Source organism: Lonchura striata, chromosome 1 (genome assembly GCF_046129695.1).
Source record: "Lonchura striata isolate bLonStr1 chromosome 1, bLonStr1.mat, whole genome shotgun sequence".
Taxonomy (NCBI): Eukaryota; Metazoa; Chordata; class Aves; order Passeriformes; family Estrildidae; genus Lonchura; species Lonchura striata.
The window spans coordinates 96,093,085-96,114,579 of NC_134603.1; the positions used below are offsets into that span (position 1 = coordinate 96,093,085).

At 41.4% G+C, this 21,495-nt stretch overlaps 1 protein-coding gene across 1 annotated transcript in view; it reads right to left on the reverse strand.

The window, feature by feature from the left end:
- Positions 1-14,980: 14,980 nt before the first annotated feature.
- Positions 14,981-21,495, reverse strand: part of MYLK4 (myosin light chain kinase family member 4) — a 60,451-nt gene continuing 53,936 nt past the window's right edge. The window contains exon 14 of the mRNA XM_021530569.2: positions 14,981-20,159. The gene's annotated coding sequence lies outside the window, so the exon portion shown is untranslated. The remainder of the gene's footprint in view (positions 20,160-21,495) is intronic.

Consider the following 21,495-nt stretch of genomic DNA (forward strand, 5'->3'; position numbering starts at 1 on the left):
GGTGTGCTGAGACCACAAAAGGAAACACAATATCTGGGAGGTCCTCTTATAGGAGAGGAAGAAGTGGAAAGGAGGAGCCATTCACATTTCTGATCCTCTTCAAATTTTCCTTTTATGTGTGTTATCCCAGAGACACTGTTACCCCAGTCTGAGTCTTCCATACATGCCTACGCAGAGGTAGGTGCTTACAAAAGTTCATTATGTCCCAAGTAGATACATCCAGCTATATCCATTTTGTGTGAACATCCAGTACCTCCTGGTGAGGGACAGATATATACAGCTATAATCCTTCTTGATTATGGGGAAAGCCCTCTAGTTCAAGGATGTTTGTGTGCATAATTTCACAGATTAGTGCAAAATAACAAGCAAATTCCCATGTGAGAAAAGCTAACATGAGTGAATTTTAACAAACTGAAATCCAAAGGCTTGGGTTTTACTTGGAATGTTGCTCCTAAAATGCTTTTGTGTTTGCTGTTCCTGATAAGCAAGTTAGGTCTCAGCAAACAGAAAATGTTCATGGTATCCCTGGGCTAATCAGCAGCTGTGAGTTCCAACCTCAGAAACCTTAATTTTCTTCTAATTTAGCTAGGTTTACCTTCAGAGCAAGAAGACCACACTAGCAAGTTCAGTCATTTTTTACATCTCATCTACTTAGCCACCCTCTAAAGAACCAAATCTTAGGCCAAACTCCAAGGAGCATGGTCCCAGAGTCTGCAGTTGGTGAAAAAAAGGATCAAGCAAATATGGAGAGCAACCTCCAGGACCAATCCATCAAGTTAGAAATCACAGTTATATCAGGGACTACATTTGCCCTCTCCAGATGGAAGAACATCCCTGTGTAGCAAGATGTAGGAGCAAGCAAAGGGTCTCATTCCTGGCTTCATACCAGCACATGATCCTTGAAGAGAGTGCCTACATCAAATACATAGGTAAAACAGCACCCTAATATTGCTGAGGCAGCTCAGCGTTCTGGAAATTAGACTGTGGATGAGCAGTAGCAGGGTGTTAAACTTCTTGGTCATGGAGAGTTAATCTAATGTCTCTTCAATAATTCATAACTACTTTCTATTCCTGATAATATTCCTGAGACTTCATGCTCCTGCAGAAGAATGACCTATGGTCGTGACTGATGGAACCTGTTCTGGTTCCTACATCACCAACAGAATTTCTAGGTTCAGTTGAAAAGACCAAGCTGCTCCTTCAGTTATCTTTGGATTGGAGGATGTAACAGAAAACAGAGTGCAGAATTTGATTTTCAGAATATGTTCTATTAATAGTTTCTCTGAAACCAGCAAGAGACTACTTTGATTTTTTTTAGATCTAAAGGTGCAGCTAAAGCAAATTAACTTCCTATTTGTTCATCAATACACTTAATTCCACATTTATTTCAGCTTTCAGTGTCCAAAGCCATGTCTTACTTTCCAGAGTATAACTGTGCCGTTGAAATCATTAGAAACATGCCTTTTCTTTTACTGTCACCCCAGTGCATTAAGTAACAGTTTTCAGGCAGAGACCGTGCCATAAAATATAGCATTCTGTTCTGCTAAATATTTTGGTGATTATCTCAGATCTAAAAGCAGCTTTAGCTTCAAGCTTTGGTTATACACTGCTCTCTATTGCCTCTGTGTTGTAGAAACAACATTTGCCCTGTTCCCTTGATAAATAGTAGTTTCTGTAGTTTTGTCCCACTGGATTTTAACCTTTTGCTATAGAGTTAGCAGAAATGACTGAGAAAGGAACATTACTTAAGAGCTTCTTATGTGATAGACTTGGAAAATGAGCCTTCACATGTTGCCAAGATTGGAAGGTAAAGAGAGAAAGGGCATGTTTTGGGCAAGCTCCTTCAGCACGATGGGAATATTTTGTGGTAAACTGTCATTTTAATCTGAGGTATTTTAGGCCAGACAGCTACAGCTGCTGTCAAATAGAAAAGCTACGCATTTCTGCTGGTCTTGCAACTTTGGAAAACATGTATTTTCTGCTGCCAGTAAAGCCAAGGGTTCTTCCAGAGGGCACTGCTGATCTAGAGGGCAAAGCTATATATAATGTTTTTTGGTATGTCATGATATGTTGGTCCTAAGGGAACCCAAGCATCCAGGAAAGATTGAAGTTAGAAATGTGGGTGGAAGCTTTGCAGCCCACAGATATTTGTAAGTCCAAATGACATCCTGAGGAAGTGAGTCTGGAAAGGGGCTTTCTCATGCTGTTCTCTTTCCCAGCTATTTAACAGCACTATGTACTTCACAGTACCATTCATGCACCAGAAATGCAATCACTTATCAGAGATGAAGGCTATTTAATCTATTAAGGAATGCAGCCTTTGGATTAATGCACAGCATGCTGCTGATACTCCCTCTCCAAACATAATGTATTGCTGCCATAAATGGTGAAATTGGACAAGACAGATTGAAACTTGCAGCGTAACTGCTGCCAGAAGGGTTTGGGGTTTGTATAGCCACCCACACTGAAAAGAGCATCCTTGGCCCCTCAGATGTTTTAGGTACAGTTGGAGCAATCAAAACTTGAAATAGTCTGTTTGCAGGTGGTACTGATAAAATCTGGCACTTAGAATGAGATATGCAAATGTATAAGGAATATGCTTTTGTGGTGTCCTGTGCGTGCCGTTTATGCTCTTATCACCACAGTTTTGACCCAAGCCTATGCTACAAGAAATTGGGTTGCCCAAAATACATGTTAATAAACTGGCTGGAGCAGCAGTCATTTGGCCTTTTGGTGGAAATTTCTTTGGGACTCTCTTTCTTTAGTCAACGCCAGTCTGTCCAAATGACAACTTCTCTGTCATTTTTCCAGATATCCTAGAAGTGGGACCATTTACAGTTTTTGTATGTTAGTGTCTCATCTCTCTGCCCACCAGGGAGATGAATGAATAGTTGAAAGCAACAAAATGAGGGAAAAGGCAAAAGCAGCATTGGCGGCAGAATGAGTGGTGAAACATACTCATGCCCTTCTTTAAAGTCAGTGTGTTGAGAGGGGTCTGTAGCTATGCAGTTCAAGTCTGCAGAGGAGTGGACCTGTGTGACTATGAGAAAAACATGGCTAGTCCACATTCTACCTGGAAGACTTGGAATTATTTCAGATTAAGAGATTCAGAGCCAGTAAACCTGGTAAACTGAGGGCAGGTTAGCATAAAAGGGCACGTTACCAACAACTGTGGTTTACCAAAACCAAGTCTTTTTGAAGTCTAGATAACACCTGTCATAATTCACTGCTGACAGCCTCATTAGAAAGGGGAAGGACTTAAAAAAACTGGAAAATAAACTATCCCTTCTCCATTTTAGAGAACTCCAAAACTCAGATGAAGCCTCTTGGAAAGGCAGATGTTTATAATGCTATCTGCATTTTATTAAGATTTTTTTCAGTGCTTACATTTTTTACAACAGGGTTGTATCTTCAAAGAAAGGGTCATCAACTATCTGCAAATGACTTAGTAACCTGTAAAAAATTAGCACTTCATGAACTCTTGCAGGAATAGCACAGATTTTCTGATATCACAAAGAGAAACTCTGTATCAGAACAACATCTTGTCATTACAGATGTTATGCGACAAGTAGCTCATTTGGCTGCTGCAGATTTCAAAATGTTCTGACCACTTATTGTGTATCTTTTAAAAGGTTATCCAGCTGGTGCATTAACCCTTTACATTCCTTTAGCTGCAGTATTATCCTAGCTATTGTGGTCATTCTCCATCCTCCTGTTATGCTATGGTAGCATCTGCTGGTGGGAAAGTCTCTACAGTAAATGATTCTCAAATACCTAGCAACCACTGAGCAACTCCTAGAGGCAGTTTAGCAAGCTAAACTATTTGAAAAATAGTTCTACTAAATGCTTTTAGGTAGTGTAGATTTCAAACAAAAAATTAGTTCAGATCATACAAATAAACAACAGGGTAGGAAGATCAGTATGTTCCAGCAGAGGAACAGAATTTATTTCCCCAGCCTCAGAGTCACAATAATATTCAGGGTTCCAAAGATTTTTCTTATCAAATATTAAAAGAACTCTCCTCTCTCCAAAGGAGGATAGACCTTTTTTTTTTTTTTTTTTCTTTAAATAATGTACAGGAGCAAGGCTAGAGACCTGGGAAGAAAGGAGAATGACATGTTAGTGCTGGAGTTGGGTGGTCAGGAAATTTTTATAGGGACACACGTTTTTCTATTTCATACAAATGTGCCGTTCTAGAAGGTGATGCTCACAGAAACCACTTTGTGGATATAAGTGTGTCAGTATGAAATCCAGATTTCTTCCATCTAAAATTCAGAGATCTGTATGACTTAAGACATGAAGGGTTGGGTTCAGATCAGGTACCTTTGCAATCCTGAGTACACCAAACTGTAAAAACAGAGGGACCATAAATCTTCCTTCACCAGACTTCATGCCAAGGACTGCACTAAGGAATAAACCTGTATGGAGGAGAAGTGATCTCTGGTTATTATGCAAACCCCTCCATCAGACAAGGTGTGGCTCAGCTGCAGACCAGTTTCCCCAACTTTTCTTTGCTCAGGCTTTTCTGGCAGCACAACTGATGTGATATCAAAGGGCTCTTTCACTCATCAGCACCTGCAGCTCTGAATGTGATAGGGATTATTTCTTTTCTTCCTGCAAGGATCAGACCCTCAATGCCTCTGGTGCATCCCAAAGTCACCAGGGGATTATTTCCTGCTGCCTCCTACAGGCTTTAAATGAGGTGGAAAAAGAAGGAAAGCATTTTTCTGTGTTGCAGAAATGACAAAGGGAGCAGCTCTCACATGTGCCCAAGGGCTCCTATTGTAAAGACTGATTTGGTGCTATCTCCCAGCCACAGGTGTGGGTGGGTTTTTAGCAGAGAGGTGAGGCAGGGGGAACTCAACAAACTCATCTGACTTTCTTTAGTTCAAACTTTTCTTGTCAGGACTTAACTGAGGGAAAATAAGTATTAAAAGAGCAAAAGCAGGAAAGGGCCATTTGGCTTATCTTGTTCACTTCCTGAAATCCAAACAAACTTTCAAAAAAATCCATATCACACCCTATCCATTCACCCTGTTTCCCTGCACTGAGGATGGGAGTCTAGACAAATCTGGACTTTGGAAAACCTTTGGAACTTTTTGGAAAATAAGTTCCAAATGTTTTGTTAAAGACTGTGAACATGTTGGAAAATACTTGCTGGGGGGTTGAGGGAGGTTTTTTTGGATTATTTGTTTGTTTTCACTCTGAGCATCATTGCCAAGAGCACAGGAGAGAGAGGCTGGGAGGTCTGAGCTGACAAGTGATTACTCACACCAGGCAGTCTCAGTGACTTCCCTGGGACACCAGTTGCCAGCAGTGACTCAGACAGTATCACCAAAAGTCAGGAGCCAACCCCAGTTCTTTGTGGTAGCTCTGCTGGCTCTTCCATGTCAGGTGCTTTGCAAAAGCTCCTGCCCTTGTAACTCTCACTCCAAGTTCAGGATCGTAGTGTTCCAGTGTTTGCCCACCTGGCTGTGCCCTGTGGCTCCTCTTTTACTGTAAAGTTCATCTGTGTGGCTTCGTTTTTGGCAGGAGATGTCTGGTCCCTGGGGTGAGAAGCAGCAGCTCCTATGTCTGGCTTGCATTGCCTGAAAGCCAGGTCTGCAGACATACACAGGTACTTCATTTTAAATGAGATGCCTCACAGCCTGTGTGAACCTGGGATTTGCTCTCTGATGATCCAGGGTGCATTCTAATTAGTGGTTGGCAGTTTCTAGATCAGTGAAAGTCCAATTGTTCTTTACAAGTCAGATTCAACAACAACAGCAACAACATTTTTTAAAAATGAAATTAAAAAAAAAAAAAAGAGTTGTGTCAGACTTACCCACAGCAATATCAGAGAGGTGAATTTTCTCAGAGTATATGCCAAGCTCCTGTCCCCGCTCACTCCTCTGGCCTTCTGCTGTGATTGCCAGCTAACAAATATATTTTCCTGTTTGTGAATCCCACCCTTCACAAATATTCTGTTCTTTCTCATGTCCTGAGGGAAGAAATGTTCCAGAATGAGCCAGTCTTGTTGGGACTCCTGGAAGACTTGTGGCTGCTAAATCTATGGCATAAAATAGAAGCAATCAGGGGAGTTCCTTCAGTGCATGGAGATTTAATTTACAGTTCATACAGATAAGTGATGAAAGCTGGGAGCCTTCATCACAGATCTGACTTGTTAATGTCTTAAGTCTTTCTTGTAAGAACCAGAAAATGATCATGTTCAGTTCTAGCTGGTTTTATCTAATTAGCTGGCTTTATCTAATCAGTCTTTTTGGTAAAACACAATAAAAATGAATAGGAGGATTTCAGAACACTATTACTTCTTGTAAAAACTTTTTAGTTTTATTTGAAACACTTGGAAATCCTGATGCTGTAGGACATTTTTTGACCAGCTCCATAAGGCAACTCACAATTTTAGAAAAACTGTCAGAAAAAACTCATGAGGTGATATATCTGGGACACCACCAGGATTTAAAGGAAAGTGTCACCAAGAAGACAATATGAAGGAAGTTTTGAGCAGTTTCCAGTTAATATAAAAATCAACAATTAAAATGTCACATTGTGAGACCCTGAAGTAGCTCAACTCCTTCTTTTACATTATTTAGCCAAGGTTTTGGGGAAAAGTTAGCTTACATGTTCCCCTAGAATACAGACTGGGCTTTGGGGAAGTGTGGGAAGCACATGCAAATGTTTTTCACACACCAGCATATTTTACATTTAGAAGTGGAAGAAGAGAGAGTGAAACCATGGTGGGTGAATAGGTTTTGCTGGGATCTGTGCTTCTCAGATATCCAAAACCAAGACATCCTGGGGAACTTGCAAGGAATTTCTTTCTCCAATGAAACAAGGCCCAATATCTAGTTTGGCCATACAAAGTAACAAGTTTGGCTAATTGCCCAAAAGTTTTGATTAAACTGTTAATAAATTAAGCCTAAAGAGCAGCCAAAAACCACATCTTGCTGCTGAAATTCATATTTGATTGAAAAATCCTGTGGTTTGAAAAAGAAAGGAATGTTGTGTCCATTTAATGTTGTTCTTTGGATTGACACTTAATTGTCTCTTCAGGTGAAGTTTTTCTGTCACCTGCCCCTCACCAGGGCAGAGTGGAAGAGGGCACAGACCTCCCTGTCCTCCCCCCAGCCCCTCACCTGGCTCATGCCCTGCCACCTTTTTCATTAGCAAGCTACAACCCCAAGTGGACCATGCCTCATTTCAGACAGAGGAAGAAAAATCCAAGGCTCTCAGCCAGTTTCTAGGGATTAACAGGCATAAATAGCCCTGGAAATGCCTGAAGCTCAACTGACTCCTAAAAAGGAATGAAAAAATGCAAAGTCCCAACCCACCCTGTAAATTGCAGCACTAGCACAGAATTTACTTAAAGTTTCAAATTTGTGGTCCTCATGTTTAAAAAGAGGTCTTCCACTGAACAAAAAAATAAAAAAATAAAAAGGAGATGTTTTTCACATTTTGTAATATATTCTTGACAAGAACAGAGATAGGATTATAGAACATAACAGTCCAATACAAACTGTGGTCTCCAAAAAATTGAATCCCCAAACCTTGCACTGTGGGCCTTTCCTCTTTCCTGGCCAAAAATCCCTTTAGATGGATTAGCTTCTGAATGCCCTTCATCTGGTAACAGAGATTTGGTCAGGTAGAGCTCGCTGAATACCACAGAGACAGAGGTGCCTTTTGACAGCTTCAAAACGGAAGGGCTGGGGGGAAAGGGAAAAAGCCAGGTTTTGGAAGTTGGCAGAGGCAACCTGCCCCCTTCTGTAGATGACCACTTTTCACCTCTGAGCCAATTCTCTTGTACAAATATGACCAACTAAAAAAAGGTCAGGCTGGCAGAGATTTGGGACAAGGGGACGCACTGGTGTTATGTTTTGCTGTTTTCTTTGGTTTCTTTGTTGAGAGGGTGGGTTATTTTGTTCCTCCTAGTCTGAGCTCCAGTGATTCATCCATCTCCAAATGTTGACATTTTAACCTGATACAAATCCCCCTGCCTAGCTTTCTGTCTTTTCCATTTTCAGTTCAGATTTCCCTTGTGGACTTGCAGTTCACTCTCAGATCATTAATATCCTTTGCTGGCAAATCCTTCTCTATGTACAGAGCAGGAGCACTTGCTGCCAACTGATCTTCCTTCACCTTTTCCTTCCAATGAGGAATGTAACCTCAGCTGCCTTTCAACATTTCCGGCTTCTATTTTTCTACCTATCATTTCTAGTTGCATAATGGCCACTTTACCATAGTTATCAAGGCTCTTTATTACTGCTCACTCATTGCTGATGCTTGTCTGTAACCTCACTTTTCTAGAGGGTTTGCAGACAGGAGGCAAGACAGACTCAGGCTGCTGAGCACAGACTTTCCTGAGGATCCAGGATGTGGCATAAGCCAAGAAAGCTCCCCCCTTCTGAAGAAATACGGACGGGGGAAAAACTAAAAAAATGAAGCAGCAAGCAACTCTCAAGACCAATTTAAGCAGAATGAATAGGTCTTTGTTCTCTAGGGCAGGGTTTGCATTTATATTTGCTGTGTTAGCCACGGTTGTGATTTAATTGCACATCTTAATGACTTTTGGTGTTTCCCTTAAAGACCCAGAAGCTGGAATCAAGGGAGTCCATAAGGCCCTTTGCATTCATTCAGAGCACAAGGTAAACCTTACTTTTACAACAAAGAGGAAGAAAATTCTCCCCAGAAGGCTCCGAAACCCAAAGGAAAATAAAAGGAAATTGACATTTGTTGTTTTTAAGAAGTCTCAGGATCTTTAAGCCACTCTCAGGATTTTGGAAGGCGAGATGCTTTGATGCTCAAAACTGACAATGCTGCCTTTATATTGAGTGTGCCACCATGCACAAATTTGCTCAAGTAAAGACTCATTCCATAAGCTACACCAGCCCTTTCAACTTTTTCCTTGTTCTCTTGATACAAGTGGCAGCAAGGAGAAAAAAACACTGCCCATCTTACCTTTGCTGTCTTTGGCAAATTTGCTAGTCAGATTCACATGACCTCTCACCACATAAAAAAGAGCACACACTGTAAGGTGTGAGATGTTTAAATTTGAATAGGAAGACACAAACACAAGGTTTGGGTTCACAGGAGAATAGGCCAATGGATGCTCTTTCACTGTCCCTGGGCAAGATCCTTCCCTGCAAACCAGTGCAGCCAAAGGCCCTGACCCTGTTGAGCCAAATCACCAGTAATGCTGCTGTAATTTCAGTGGTGATCACTGTGGCAGGAAGCAGAGTATAAGTTGATCACCTACGTCCTCCACCTTCTGCATCTAGTTTGGCATATTTGTAACTATCTTCATCCTTTTGCTGTCCTTTTACCCATTAATCTTCAACCAGATTCATCCCTGGGTTGCTGGGGCTCACATTCTCCTTTTTCAAGGCAGCTGGCCTCATTCCCTGTCCATGCCACAAATTTATGCTGCTCTCTGTCAGCTTAAGCTGGGTTGGCAGTGACCTCCTGCCCAAGATCAGGTTCTGCTCGGGAAAGCCTGGGAAATGCTCACATACTGGTGAAGCAGCACACCCGGATGGCAGGGGTTTCTGTGGATGTGTTGTGGTCAGCATCAGGGAATGTAGCTTGCTGAGACAGGACTGGAGAGGAGATGTGTGACCAAATCTGCAAGAGGAGTGGACTCAGGTCAAGAACTTTGCACGCCTGTTCTCCTGCTGCCTTTGTCTTTTTTGTGTACTGGGGTTGTAAACTGTATAGGCAAATGATTCTGCTTTAGTTATGTCTTGGAAGACCAGAATGAATGACAGCAGATTAATTTTGTCTCAGTTCTCTTATGCCTTTGCTTCTAAAAATTCTGCTAAATCCTCTGGGCAAACACGATACTGACAGGGTCCTTTGCTCATACCTCCACCAGCATCATGTGCTTCCAGTAAATCAGATTCCTGACTTTTCTTAAGGCTGAATTATTTCTACTTTGCTCCCATAATACTTGTGAATGCCTGCCATCCCTTAACCCTCACAAACAGGGCCTTGTCTTATTCATGCTGTATTTCCATAACAAGTCTTCTCTGTTAACATTTTTTTTTTTCTTATTTGAACTTTGATTGAAAGAATATGTAGCTCCAGCTTTTTGAGGACTGAGGTGAAAACCTTTGGACTGACCTGAGACACTATTGTCACATAGAGTCTTCAAGTGGCATGTAGAGAGAAGTGAGTGCAAAATGACATTATTTCTGGAGTCCAGTGACTGCTACCTGTGTAGTAATGTTGTTAACCAGATACCAAAGGAACACAGGGGTTGATTGTGGACTTCTGTCCTGACTAGCAGGGAAAGCCAGTCACTGGTAATCTGGAGGTCATAGCCAAAATTTAGTGGCCTAACAACCAGTGAGGCTGATGGTGATCAAGGATGTGGGAAGGGACAAATGAGGAATTAATAGGAAGGACCCCATGCTCCTGGTTTAGCTGACACTGAGGTGACAGTTCCTGGTTGGCTATTGTGCATTACAGTGCCTACAGAATAAAAATGGTTTTGGAAAACCAACATACACATAAAAAAGAGACTTTTGAGAACATATTTTATGTTTTGTGGTGAAAGACATGAAGAGTCAACCCTACATTTTGTAAAGAGAAGGTAGAGTGAGGGCTTGGACAGTCAGTCTAGAAGTACATAGGTGAGAAGGCATTTTCTAGCAGGGCTTTATTCAGTTTGGCAAATGTAAAGCAAGAACCAATGGCTAGAAGGTGAACAAAATCAGACAAGAAGTAAGATTTTTTTATTTTCAAATGTTCCATAATGCAAGAAGAAATTGATTGGGGAAGGTCATGTGTCACTGAAGATCAGATGAAGCCATCACAAAGATCTCTGATCTTTAAATTTCTGTTTCTAATTAATCAATAATCATTCTGCTTCCATATGAATAAAGAAATTATAACATTATGAAACTTAGGACCTCCATTCTTGTTTTTTCAAGACAGAAACAAGACTTTTGTGCACAGGCCAAGGAGGATTGAGTATTATAGTACACAAAGAACTAACCCTAGTAGTTGTCTAATTCTCTCACATTCCATTCAAGGCAGCAGAGAAGTACCTATGGTCTCACTTGATATGTTAGGCTCTTGCAGGATCTCTTTCTCAACACACAAACCATATCCTATATAAATTTCTATTTATGGCAGAAGTGTGCAAGTTTCTTCATGTTTCTCTACTCCTGTCAGCTGATTTACAGGCAAATCCCAAATGACACCAATTTTCTGTTTGCGCTCTGCAGGCGACCTGAAGCAGTGCTGTTGCCAGAGGGAGAATGATGTAAAATGGCAGTAAGGGGCAGTAAGGAAGGAGCACTCCCAGCTGCGCTGTGCATTTGCCCACAGTCGCCCCGGCCAGCCTCACATGGTGCAAACTCTCCAACCTGTTTCTGACACCATACCTCAGGCACTCCCCTGTGTTTATCTGCTCGGTGTGCTAAGAACAGGCTAAGGATGGGGAGAGGTTAAAAGCTATGGTTAGAGCAGATTTTCCCTGCAAATAAATAGCGGTTTATTAGTCAGAGGTATTTTAAAGGTCACCCGCCTCCACACGCATGGGTTGGCACGGTGGTCCCTAAACGGGATTTGGGAGTGCCACTGTGCTACATGACGCAGCCGGCGCCGGCAGCTCAGCGCGTACCGCGCCTTCCCGGAGCATCCCCTGCAAGGAGGGGCAGAGCCGCTGCGGCAGCTCCCGAGCAGCAATGCTGGCCTCTGGTGGGCACGCCGGCCCCTCACAGCGCCGTGTCACAGCGCTCTGCGGTGTCACCAGCCCTGCGCGGTGTCACCAGCCCTGCGCGGTGCCACCAGCCCTGCGCGGCCACCGCCACCGCCCGGGCTCCCCGCCCGGCCGGGCATGCCAAGGGAACAGGCATCGGACACACGCATCATCCCTTGAAATGCTCCCCATTATGGGGACATCGCCTTCCCACTGGTACCAGTTCGCCCTGGTGGTACTGGGGAACTGACTGACTGACTGTCTGTCTGACTGACTGACTGACTGACTGACTGACTGACAGCTTTGGTCCCAGCTCAGGAAGATGTCCGCAGTCAGGACACAACGTACAGCAGTCCCTATTGCTGTTTGCTCTGACTACAAATGCCTGTGGGACTAAGTCTAACATTTCAGGCCATCTGAATAGCTCTGAGACAGCACTTTCACTGGGGCAAAGATGAAAAAAATCAACTAATTCCTACTATTAGAAGGCTTCTTCTGTTCCATAGAACATGGGCATCAACAGGGATTAAGAGCAGAATAGATGAAAGCTCCTTGCAAGGGATATTTCTTAAATCTGCACAAGTGAACCATAACAAAAATAAAACTAAAAGCAAAATGAAGAAACTTCGCAAATGTCAGTGACAGTTAAATACCTCCTTTCAGCAATCTGGTGGTTTGGCTTCCCCAGTGTTACCCATGACACGAGCTTTGTCCATGAGGGATTAGAAACCCAATATGGACTGCTTGACAAAGCGGAGGGGCACAAGTAGCAGGTGACAGGGTGATGCAGCAGGAATGTGAGTTGACACAATGAGGCCACCACATTTTTACAAGGCAGGACCCCGCCACCTGTCTCTAAATTATCCCTGACCCCTGCGACCACACAGACTGAAATGGGGTGAACACATTCCAGGTTCAGAGCAGGGGTGTCTCGGTACTCCCTCCATGAAAATGTTCATGTTATGGGAGGACCGAGATCATCCTGAAAGTTGTTTGCCCCGATCTGTTTACAGTGGTCAGATGTCACACCTACATAAGTCGTGGAGATAGACAAAGATCAGAGCTTAAGAAACAGTGAGTGGGCACCCCAAGCAAAGAGAGGACGTGCATATAGATCAGCTGGTGAGGAGTGGACAGCTCTGGAAAGGAATAACTTTCACCCTCCCTTCCTTTTGGCTGCTCTGTGTCCCCAAGAGGCAGCAGTATGTTGAGCCCTGGGGACAGCCTGATGTCTGTGGTGGCAGCACAGATGCTCACTGTGCAGCCACGGAAGATGGGCACAGGCTGGAAGCCTGGGGGTGGACACAGCTCACCCAGCACAGGAGAGGTGCTGCTGGGGGTGGTGGCCCTGCTGTTGCACCCAGAAGAGCCTGCACTCCAAATACAAGATGGCTCTTCTCCTGGGTGAATTCCTACTTGCATGCAAGAGATGTGAGTCACCAGATGAAGTGATTTCCCCTCGCCCACTTCTTTTTGGATGAGGAGGCTTCAAGAGAGGAATTTTGAAATATCCAGTCCCTTTTCCAAAAGCTTTCATTAAAACAGCCCATAAAGTTTCTCTGGAAAGTTTAGGAGGCATTTACAGAAAAAAAAAAATTAAAATTAAAATTCAGTTTTATTGAATGAATGGTCAGCACTGAAAATATTCAGAAAATTAAAATTAATTTGAAAATAATTAAAAATAAGAGAAGCTTAGTGTATGTTTCCAAGTTCTGGGTAATATTAACATAGCACTAAAAAACTGCAAAGGAAATTTACTGTGAGCAGGTGTTTGAAATAATTGGGGGAGAAAAATGGCTGACTATTAATTAATGAAGAATTATGAATGTCCCTTGTTGGATTTTTTTCCTGTAGTCAACATATTTTTAACCACATGAACTTAGGGAACACATTTTAAAAGTGTGGAGCTGCTTTACAGACACATAGAGGGAGTTGAGCATTATTTTAGCCCTGTTTATTTTATTTTTGGCAGCAGCATACATTTAGCAGGAGCTGTTGAGAGGACCAAAGCACAACAGCAAAGTCTTCCTCATCAGTTTTAAGGCACAGATGTTAATATTTTCTGAACAACAACTCCTACACTAGGATCAAAGGCAGTGAAAACTAAAACACAGCAACAGGTTTAAAGAAAGGCCAATGAAGAGTAAATGTGTAAGGCCTGGTCATGCATAGGAACTCACCCTGGGCCATCACCCTGGAAGTCTTTCAGACACCTACTGAACTCCCCAGTGTCCTTTGTGGACAGATGCTGAAGCACAGGTTTTGGCTGGGCTCACCAGCCAGCCTGGACTCCTGTTGAAATGGCTGGTGGTCTTGGGGCTGCCTTGGGCAGCTCTAAAAGGGCAGCAGCTGCATGTCCTGTGCTTGGTTATTGTAAAATCATTATTTTGTTGATTCCTTCAGGCCCCAAGCCCTGCCAGCCAGATTGTGATGACTTTGTTCCACATCAGACAGAATCACTGAGCTCTCTGGGGAATAAATGCAATCCTTTGGTTGATTTAGCTTGCAGCTTAATCAGGAAGGTGCACACTTAAATCTTACACCTATGAACCTCAGGCTTATCAAATACAGGCTGGTGTTAAATGAGAATCTTCCAGTGTAAGAAGCCAAATTTGTTTCTGAAGTATAGTGACCTGTTTCTCAAGTTCTGCAACCAGAGCTGTGGGTAGAACAGCCAGAAAAAATTCTACTTACTGAATATAGGCCAGTGTCCTTCAGAGGTTGCTTCCTGATTTCTTACCCTGTAACCTTTTTGTCAATTTTTACTCCCGCTCATTATTTTTTCACTAGCCAGCCCACTTGAAGTTTGATTTAACTCTGCAGGAAACAATAATTCTGATCCCAGACTGTTTTGGTAGTCGATGAATGCCTAGATGGCATAAGGTTAAAGTGCAGCTCCCAGACGGCAACACTGAATAAGCCAGTGGTGCAAGAGGGACAAATTAGGGAGAAAAGTACACCAGGTCTCCTGAGTGACCAAACACCAGAAATTTCAGTAATTTCTAATTTCCTCCATAGTAACCTGGTCTTAAGAACTTCCAGCAAGACTGTAGTCAAGAGCATCTCAAGTCCCAGTTACTTGCAGAGAGAGTCAAGGTTTTCTTACAAGGAGTGAGTACAAACTGTGAGCCTGAGCCAACCTTTGATGTAGGTACATTTGTTTCAATAGAAATTACTTTTCTCTTCATGTGTCTAGAGATAGCAGTTGTGAAAAAAGCTACAGTCCTTTCTGTCACTAATATAAATGACAGGCACATTAAATACAGCAAACAAAAACCCTGGAGTAAACAAAATCAGCATTTATTCCTCTTTCATATTTTTACAAGATTGCTTCATGGTCTTCACAAAAGAACACATACCAGAGATACATGAGTTAATCTACAAAATCAGATATGCAAACCAAAGTGATAAGGTACATGAAAATTCACATGCTTCATGATTTCGTTGCCACATGCCTGTCCTCTAAATTCAAGGGAGGTTGCCATGGGGTACACAAACATTAGTTCTGCCACACCAAAATGAGATCACTAACTCTACAGATGCAGCTAAAAACATATTTACAAAGCATCATCTCTACTAGTCTTCATCTAAGTTTGAAACAGGTAGTAAGCTGTTCAGCTACCAAGCCTTCATGGAAGGTGAAACAGTCTAGCATTCCTAAATGGATTCATGCAGTGTTTAGTTTTGTACACAGGAGACACAAGAACAAGTATGTATTGGTGATAAAAGTAGTATGTGAAGATGCATCATCCTCCTAGAAGGAGTTTGAAGCATCGGTGCTCATTCATCCATTCATCACTACTCTAGGTGCAAAACTCCATCCCTTACCACACATCAAAAGTCCAAAAGCTAAGAATTGCCCTGCTCACTGGATCCAGTGGAAGGGAATTCAGTGATTCCAGGTTTCTATCAGTGGAGAAGAGCTGACAAACACCTTCGTTTCTCACAGCTCCTGGTGGGGGGCATTTTGCTGAAAGAGGTTGTCAGTGATTTATAGTGTCGGCACTAAACTGAAAATGCTAAAATAACTAGATTTTTACTGCAGCAATTTAACCACTGCAGAAAAACTGTTTCTTCATTGAGATTTCTTCACTGTTAAAAATATTAAGGTTCTTTTTATTTTTACTGCTCAGGACTGACTGGTGCAAAGTAGATACTTTTGGAAGGAAGGTGGGGTGGGGTGGTTAAACTTGGGGTTTTTCTACTACTCACATCACAAAAGGTGGATCTAGCACTTCCCTTATTTATTTCTGTGAGCTACCATGTTATTCTGGTTGGAATCAAGAATTTAGCTTGGCTTTAACTTTATTCAGCTTCTGACATTAGAGGTAATATCAAAACAAAATTAAAAAGCAGCTGCTCCTGTAATCTCCAGAGTGGATTGTCCAGGTTGCCAACTGCTTATGCTGTGAGTTACCCAGAGGAGTAACTGGCTGCAGGCATTCACAAACATGGACATGATAGCATGGTGATCTTTCTGCAGAAGAGGTTCTTACCCATTTCATAATCATCAGGATATATAACATATAAACGGTTGAAAAACCACTGATGTCCGATCTTGTACCAAGTATATTTGCTTCTAATCTTTATGTCAATCTTAGACTACTCTAGTATATCTGGCATCCAGTATACCTGCTGCATCTATAGGAGTGGGAAGGATAATGTCCTGATTCTTATGAGTGCCAGATTCTTATGAGTTGTCATGTTCTTAGGATCAGGAAGAATGCACAAAACAAGCACTGCATCTGGGCACTTCATCCCTCCCATCAGAACTGATGTTTCTATACCACTCTTGAGGTACCTGCAGTCATCCCTGTCTGTCCGTGAGTATACAGCTAAATGGAATAAAAGCAGCTAGAACAGTGCCTTTCACACCCAAACTTGCTCACAACACAGCAATTCACAGTCTCCAAATGCAACCACATAAGCCAAAACGTAGCAAAAATAATAAGCAAACTCACACAGATGTAGGCGACTTATTAGACCCTAGTAGCCTTAGTATTTTGACCTAGTAGAAAATAAATTATGATGTGTCAAAACAATTTTTTAACACAGCAGGACTTAGCTATTAGTCATTACAGAACATACTTAAATCATAAAATCATAGAATAATAGAATAGTTTGAGTTGGACAGGATCTTTAAAAGTCATCTAGTCCAACCTTCCTCCAATGAGAAATGAGGTCTCCCACTTGATCAGGTTGCCTACATGCCTGTCCAACTCACCCTAGAATGTTTCCAGAGGTAGGGCAAAGTAAAACAGAACTCAAATCAACCTTGCATATGTGAGCATACACACAAAACAGCATGCTGGTCAATGTGCAATGAGACACATTTAGGAAGCCACTAAAAGAATCTATCTCAATCTATAATTTATTAAAATTACAACAGCCAGGAAAGATCCCAGAATCACAGAACTACAGAATTTTTAGGGTTGAAAGGGACCTCTGGAGATCATCCAGTCCAACCCTCTTGCCTAGGCAAGGGTCACCTAAGGTAGCTAAGGGTCACCATCTAAGGTAGATGACACAGGAACACATCAAGCAGGGGTTGGAACATCTCCAGAGGGAGGACTCCATGATCTCCCTAGGCAGCCTGTTCCAGTGTTCTGCCACCCTCAATGTAAAGAATTAGCTCTTCCTCATGTTGAGGTGGATACAAGACACAAATGAACATCTCTGAAGACATTTTTCTCAGGCACATTTCTATATACACAGCAGTGATGATTACACAGCAGTATCATTTTTTACCCTTGGTGACAGTAAGGCCCTAGGTAAGGCACCTCCCTTTCGACTCAGTGCTGCAGATCCAGCACCTGTGGAGCAAAAAGCAGAAGTGCACTCGGTATTCTTTGCTCCTCCAATGGACACCTGCAGGCCCACTTGGGGTTAACCCTGGGCACCAAATGACACCTTCAGTCACTGCAGAGACTTGCTCAGTCCAGCCTCCTCTGACTGGCCCTTCGTGAAATTCAGCCCCTACTGCATGAGCTGTTCCAAGAATGAAACAGTGGGACAATTTACAGACAAGACTCTAGAGTGTGACCACCATTATCCATGCTATGAAGAATGGAATTTAAATGCCTAAATTGTGTTAGCACGCTGCCCAGAAGTACAAGCCAGAGGCTGCTGTGGGGTTCCCTCTACAACTCATGCCTAAATTCTCAAGGTGGGGGAAATATATCCAGCTCTTCTATCCTTCCATGCATTCCTATTTCTGTCAGAGCACTGTACAGATGAACTTGGGGGATGTGCTCAAGAGAGGCCACATTTTGCTACAGCTCCTGGAGGATTTGTGGTTGATTCAGTGCAACACACTCTAACACTGGGCTGATCTTCATGGCACTAAGCTCTTAATTACTACTCAGATGTATATATCAACAAATAATAAATCCTCTTAATTCAACTGAGCAACTAAGCAGAAAAGACTGTAGTCACACTATTATTTTAGTATAGTTAATAAGATTCAAAATTACGCACAATTTATCCATGTAAAATCTACCAAAGGAAAAACAAAACCCTGATCCAATTCTACAACAATGGCACTAAAGTGCATAATGAGATCCTGTAATTCCAAAATGGTTTGCTGCATTTTAGTCTGACCATTGAGTTGTTTACTGTACAAGAAGCTACAATATCTTGGAGTGGGAGTGGGAACTCCAGTCCTAACAGAAGGCCAACTTTTCTATTCATTTTGACCAGGCAAATATAAATGGTGACTAAAAACAAGCAGCCCAGATTCTACCTATAAGTCATATGCTCATTTTCTTGCTTTGAGACAGCTCAGCCATTTCCCAAAGAAATTCCATTTCTGCTTGTCAAAGTTCACTTTAGTAAAGCCTACAGATGAGGATTTGAAAGTGGCAGTGCTCTATATCATATAGAAGTTGCATGGTGTGTCAATGTGTGATAGCAGTATTTGCAACCTCTGCTGCAACACATCAGTATTACTAAGATGTCACAGTTGTAAGAAACCCAGTTCATTTAAAGAAGAAGTTTTAAGGGATGTACTACAATGATTTTAAAACACTGGATCAAACTGGCTGTTGAGAGTGTGATGGCCATGATGTCCCATTAATGGGCCCCTTTTTATTTCAAATGAATGCTATCCAGAAAGGACAAAGGTGTAAGAAGCAAGTCGTTGTGTGGTGGTGAATAATACTGTTTTGTCTTTATATTGATCCCTTTTTTAAAAAGACAGAACTTAAATAGATAAACATATGAAATGCATAGCTAAATATATAGACATAGCTATTTTAATATGTGGTTTGATCAGAACTGGATTAATCAAAAACAATGCAAAGACACCACAATAGCATGATTAAATAAAATACTCATTACAATTTGCATTTATGTAGTTCTGAAACCAAGCAGCACGAATGCCATATACAGCAGGGAGTCTCATTATTTTAACTTCAAGCCTTGGCAACTTAGATTCACTTAAAGATGAGCCATAATAAAAAAATTTCAGGTGAAGAATTCAGCTGTTCTGATTCCGATTTTTTTTACCTAGTTAAGAATCAGAAAGGCTTGGAAGAAACATAAGAAAACTTTAGAAATATAGTGGATTTTTACTTGAGCCTGTATTCAGAGGTTATGATGAGCAAAGCACTGACTCCCCTCTTTGCCAGTGGTCCTAATCAGTTAAATTAGCATTAAACAGATTAACTGATATAAAATCACCCTCTGTTAAAATATTATATTTGCATTTTGGAGAACAGGGTCTGCATGGGTACAAGTAAATAGTGCCTTGTTCTCCTTCTTGTTTAATTAATCCAAGTGTATTTACAGCAGGCAGTAATTCATCAGGCTGAAAAATCCTGAAATGTACCGTACCACAGTTGCAGCAAATTCACCTATACACAAGGAAAGCCTCATCTCTCCCTTCCACTGGTGTTACATTAACATGGCTTTAACTCTGGTTGAGCTAATCCTTAACTCATTTTAGTGTGACAGGAAAAATAAACTTGAAATCTTCTACCGAAGGCAGCTTTAAATTTCCTGCAATTTTTTTAGGTTTTTTGGGGGTTTTTAATTATTTGACTCCAGTGTCAAATGAACCTTGGATACAGATATAACATAGTGACAGATTGCCTTCTGGGCTCAGATGAGAAACAGTTAACTTTACATGATAATTTAAATCTTAAGGAGCCTTTGATAAATAATTGAGGATATAAGACTAGATAGAGAAAAGTTTGCTACAAAACCAAGCTATTGTAGCACTTGCAGGCACGGAGAACATGCTGCTTCAGAAGAAACTTCTTCCTGCAACCCAGAGAAATACTTTCCTTCTTTTAACAGTCGAATAGAGAAGAAGCAGCTCCACAAAACTGGGACTCGTCCTGCAACTAAAGTGCTGTTGGTCCATTTAGTAGAAGTCTCAGTCATGGCAGGGGGTTAAAGCACCGAGACTGCTGATATTTTCAAATCTCTTAGCAGCAGTAACCACACAGCAGCTTTTCTGCAAAATAAACAAAACAAGAATCCAGTTAATTCAGCAGTATATTTTTTTCATTTGGTTAAGTGTTCTGGGATGACCACACGGTGGTTTCTTTGTGCAAAAAGAAAAGAAAGCAGCACTGAAGCTTCCTGCTTACAAAGGATTCTCACAGCCACCTTTTCTGTGAAATGTTATATACAATATTAAAAAGATAAGGCTTCTTTGTTAAGTGGATAATTGATCCTGGAAGGATCTCTTTAAATGCAGCTACTCTGAGTTTTTTACCTCTCTTGTCACATAGATCATGGTATGCAAAGACATGCTGCAAACCTCTCCATTTATTTGTGTTACCACTGCAAGCATTTATAATCCAGGTTTAAATCAACTGGCACTTGAGTGCATTATTTTGGGTTAAATGTGGTAACCATACTACTTGCCTGATAAAAATAGCTAAAGGGATTCTTTAAAAATAAAGCACAGCTATGACTTTAGATCCACTCATTATGTAAACTCAAATAAACTCCAAAAAGAAAAACACACACAAAGGAAATAACACTGCAAAAGCCAAAACCAGATTTTCCTGCAAGTTAGATCATGGGTAGGTTGCTATGTTACAAAGCTATTAAAAGTTTATTTAAAAATAATTTTGACTGCTGTTGGACAGCCAATTTATCTTAAAGTTGACTTTGGTTGTAACAGAAAATTGTGTAATACAGTGCTTCCTGCATTACAGAGGAGAATTTTCACCATTTTGTTGTTGTGTTTGTTGCCACAAGTTAGTGGCTTGAAATGGGAAATCCAGATACAAACACTACAGGGCTGGAAAACCTGTTTAGAAATCTACTGTGTAGAAGCACACAGGTGAGTGGATCAAAGCTTCATGGAATCTGTCTCAGCACCAGTGAAGTAAGTGTGAATACTGAGGATCACAAAGAGGTATAAATTTCCACTGGATTTCTACTCCAGAAGCCAATATTCAGATATTACCATATCAGGAAGTTACATGGCTTCAGAGAGCAAGTAGGATGTAATAATGGTACTTTAGTTCTTACTGGTTTCCACTCTATGCACTGAAAGGCATCTTCATGTCTCTGAAATAGCTCATGTAAAGATAATTACCTTCTCTGTTACTACACCACACTGTATAAAATCTGCTCTAATCTTACTTAGTCAGAACAAAAATTTCAACCTCTCACAATACTGTGTTTTCCACATGTTCCTTTAAAAAACTTGTTGCAAAAAAAGGCCGATATATCACTCCTACCAAACAGATGATAAATGATGGCACCATTAAAAACTTGCCTTTTGGCAAGTGGTGTTTTGGCATCCTGTTGTTACCCATGACGCACTACTAAAA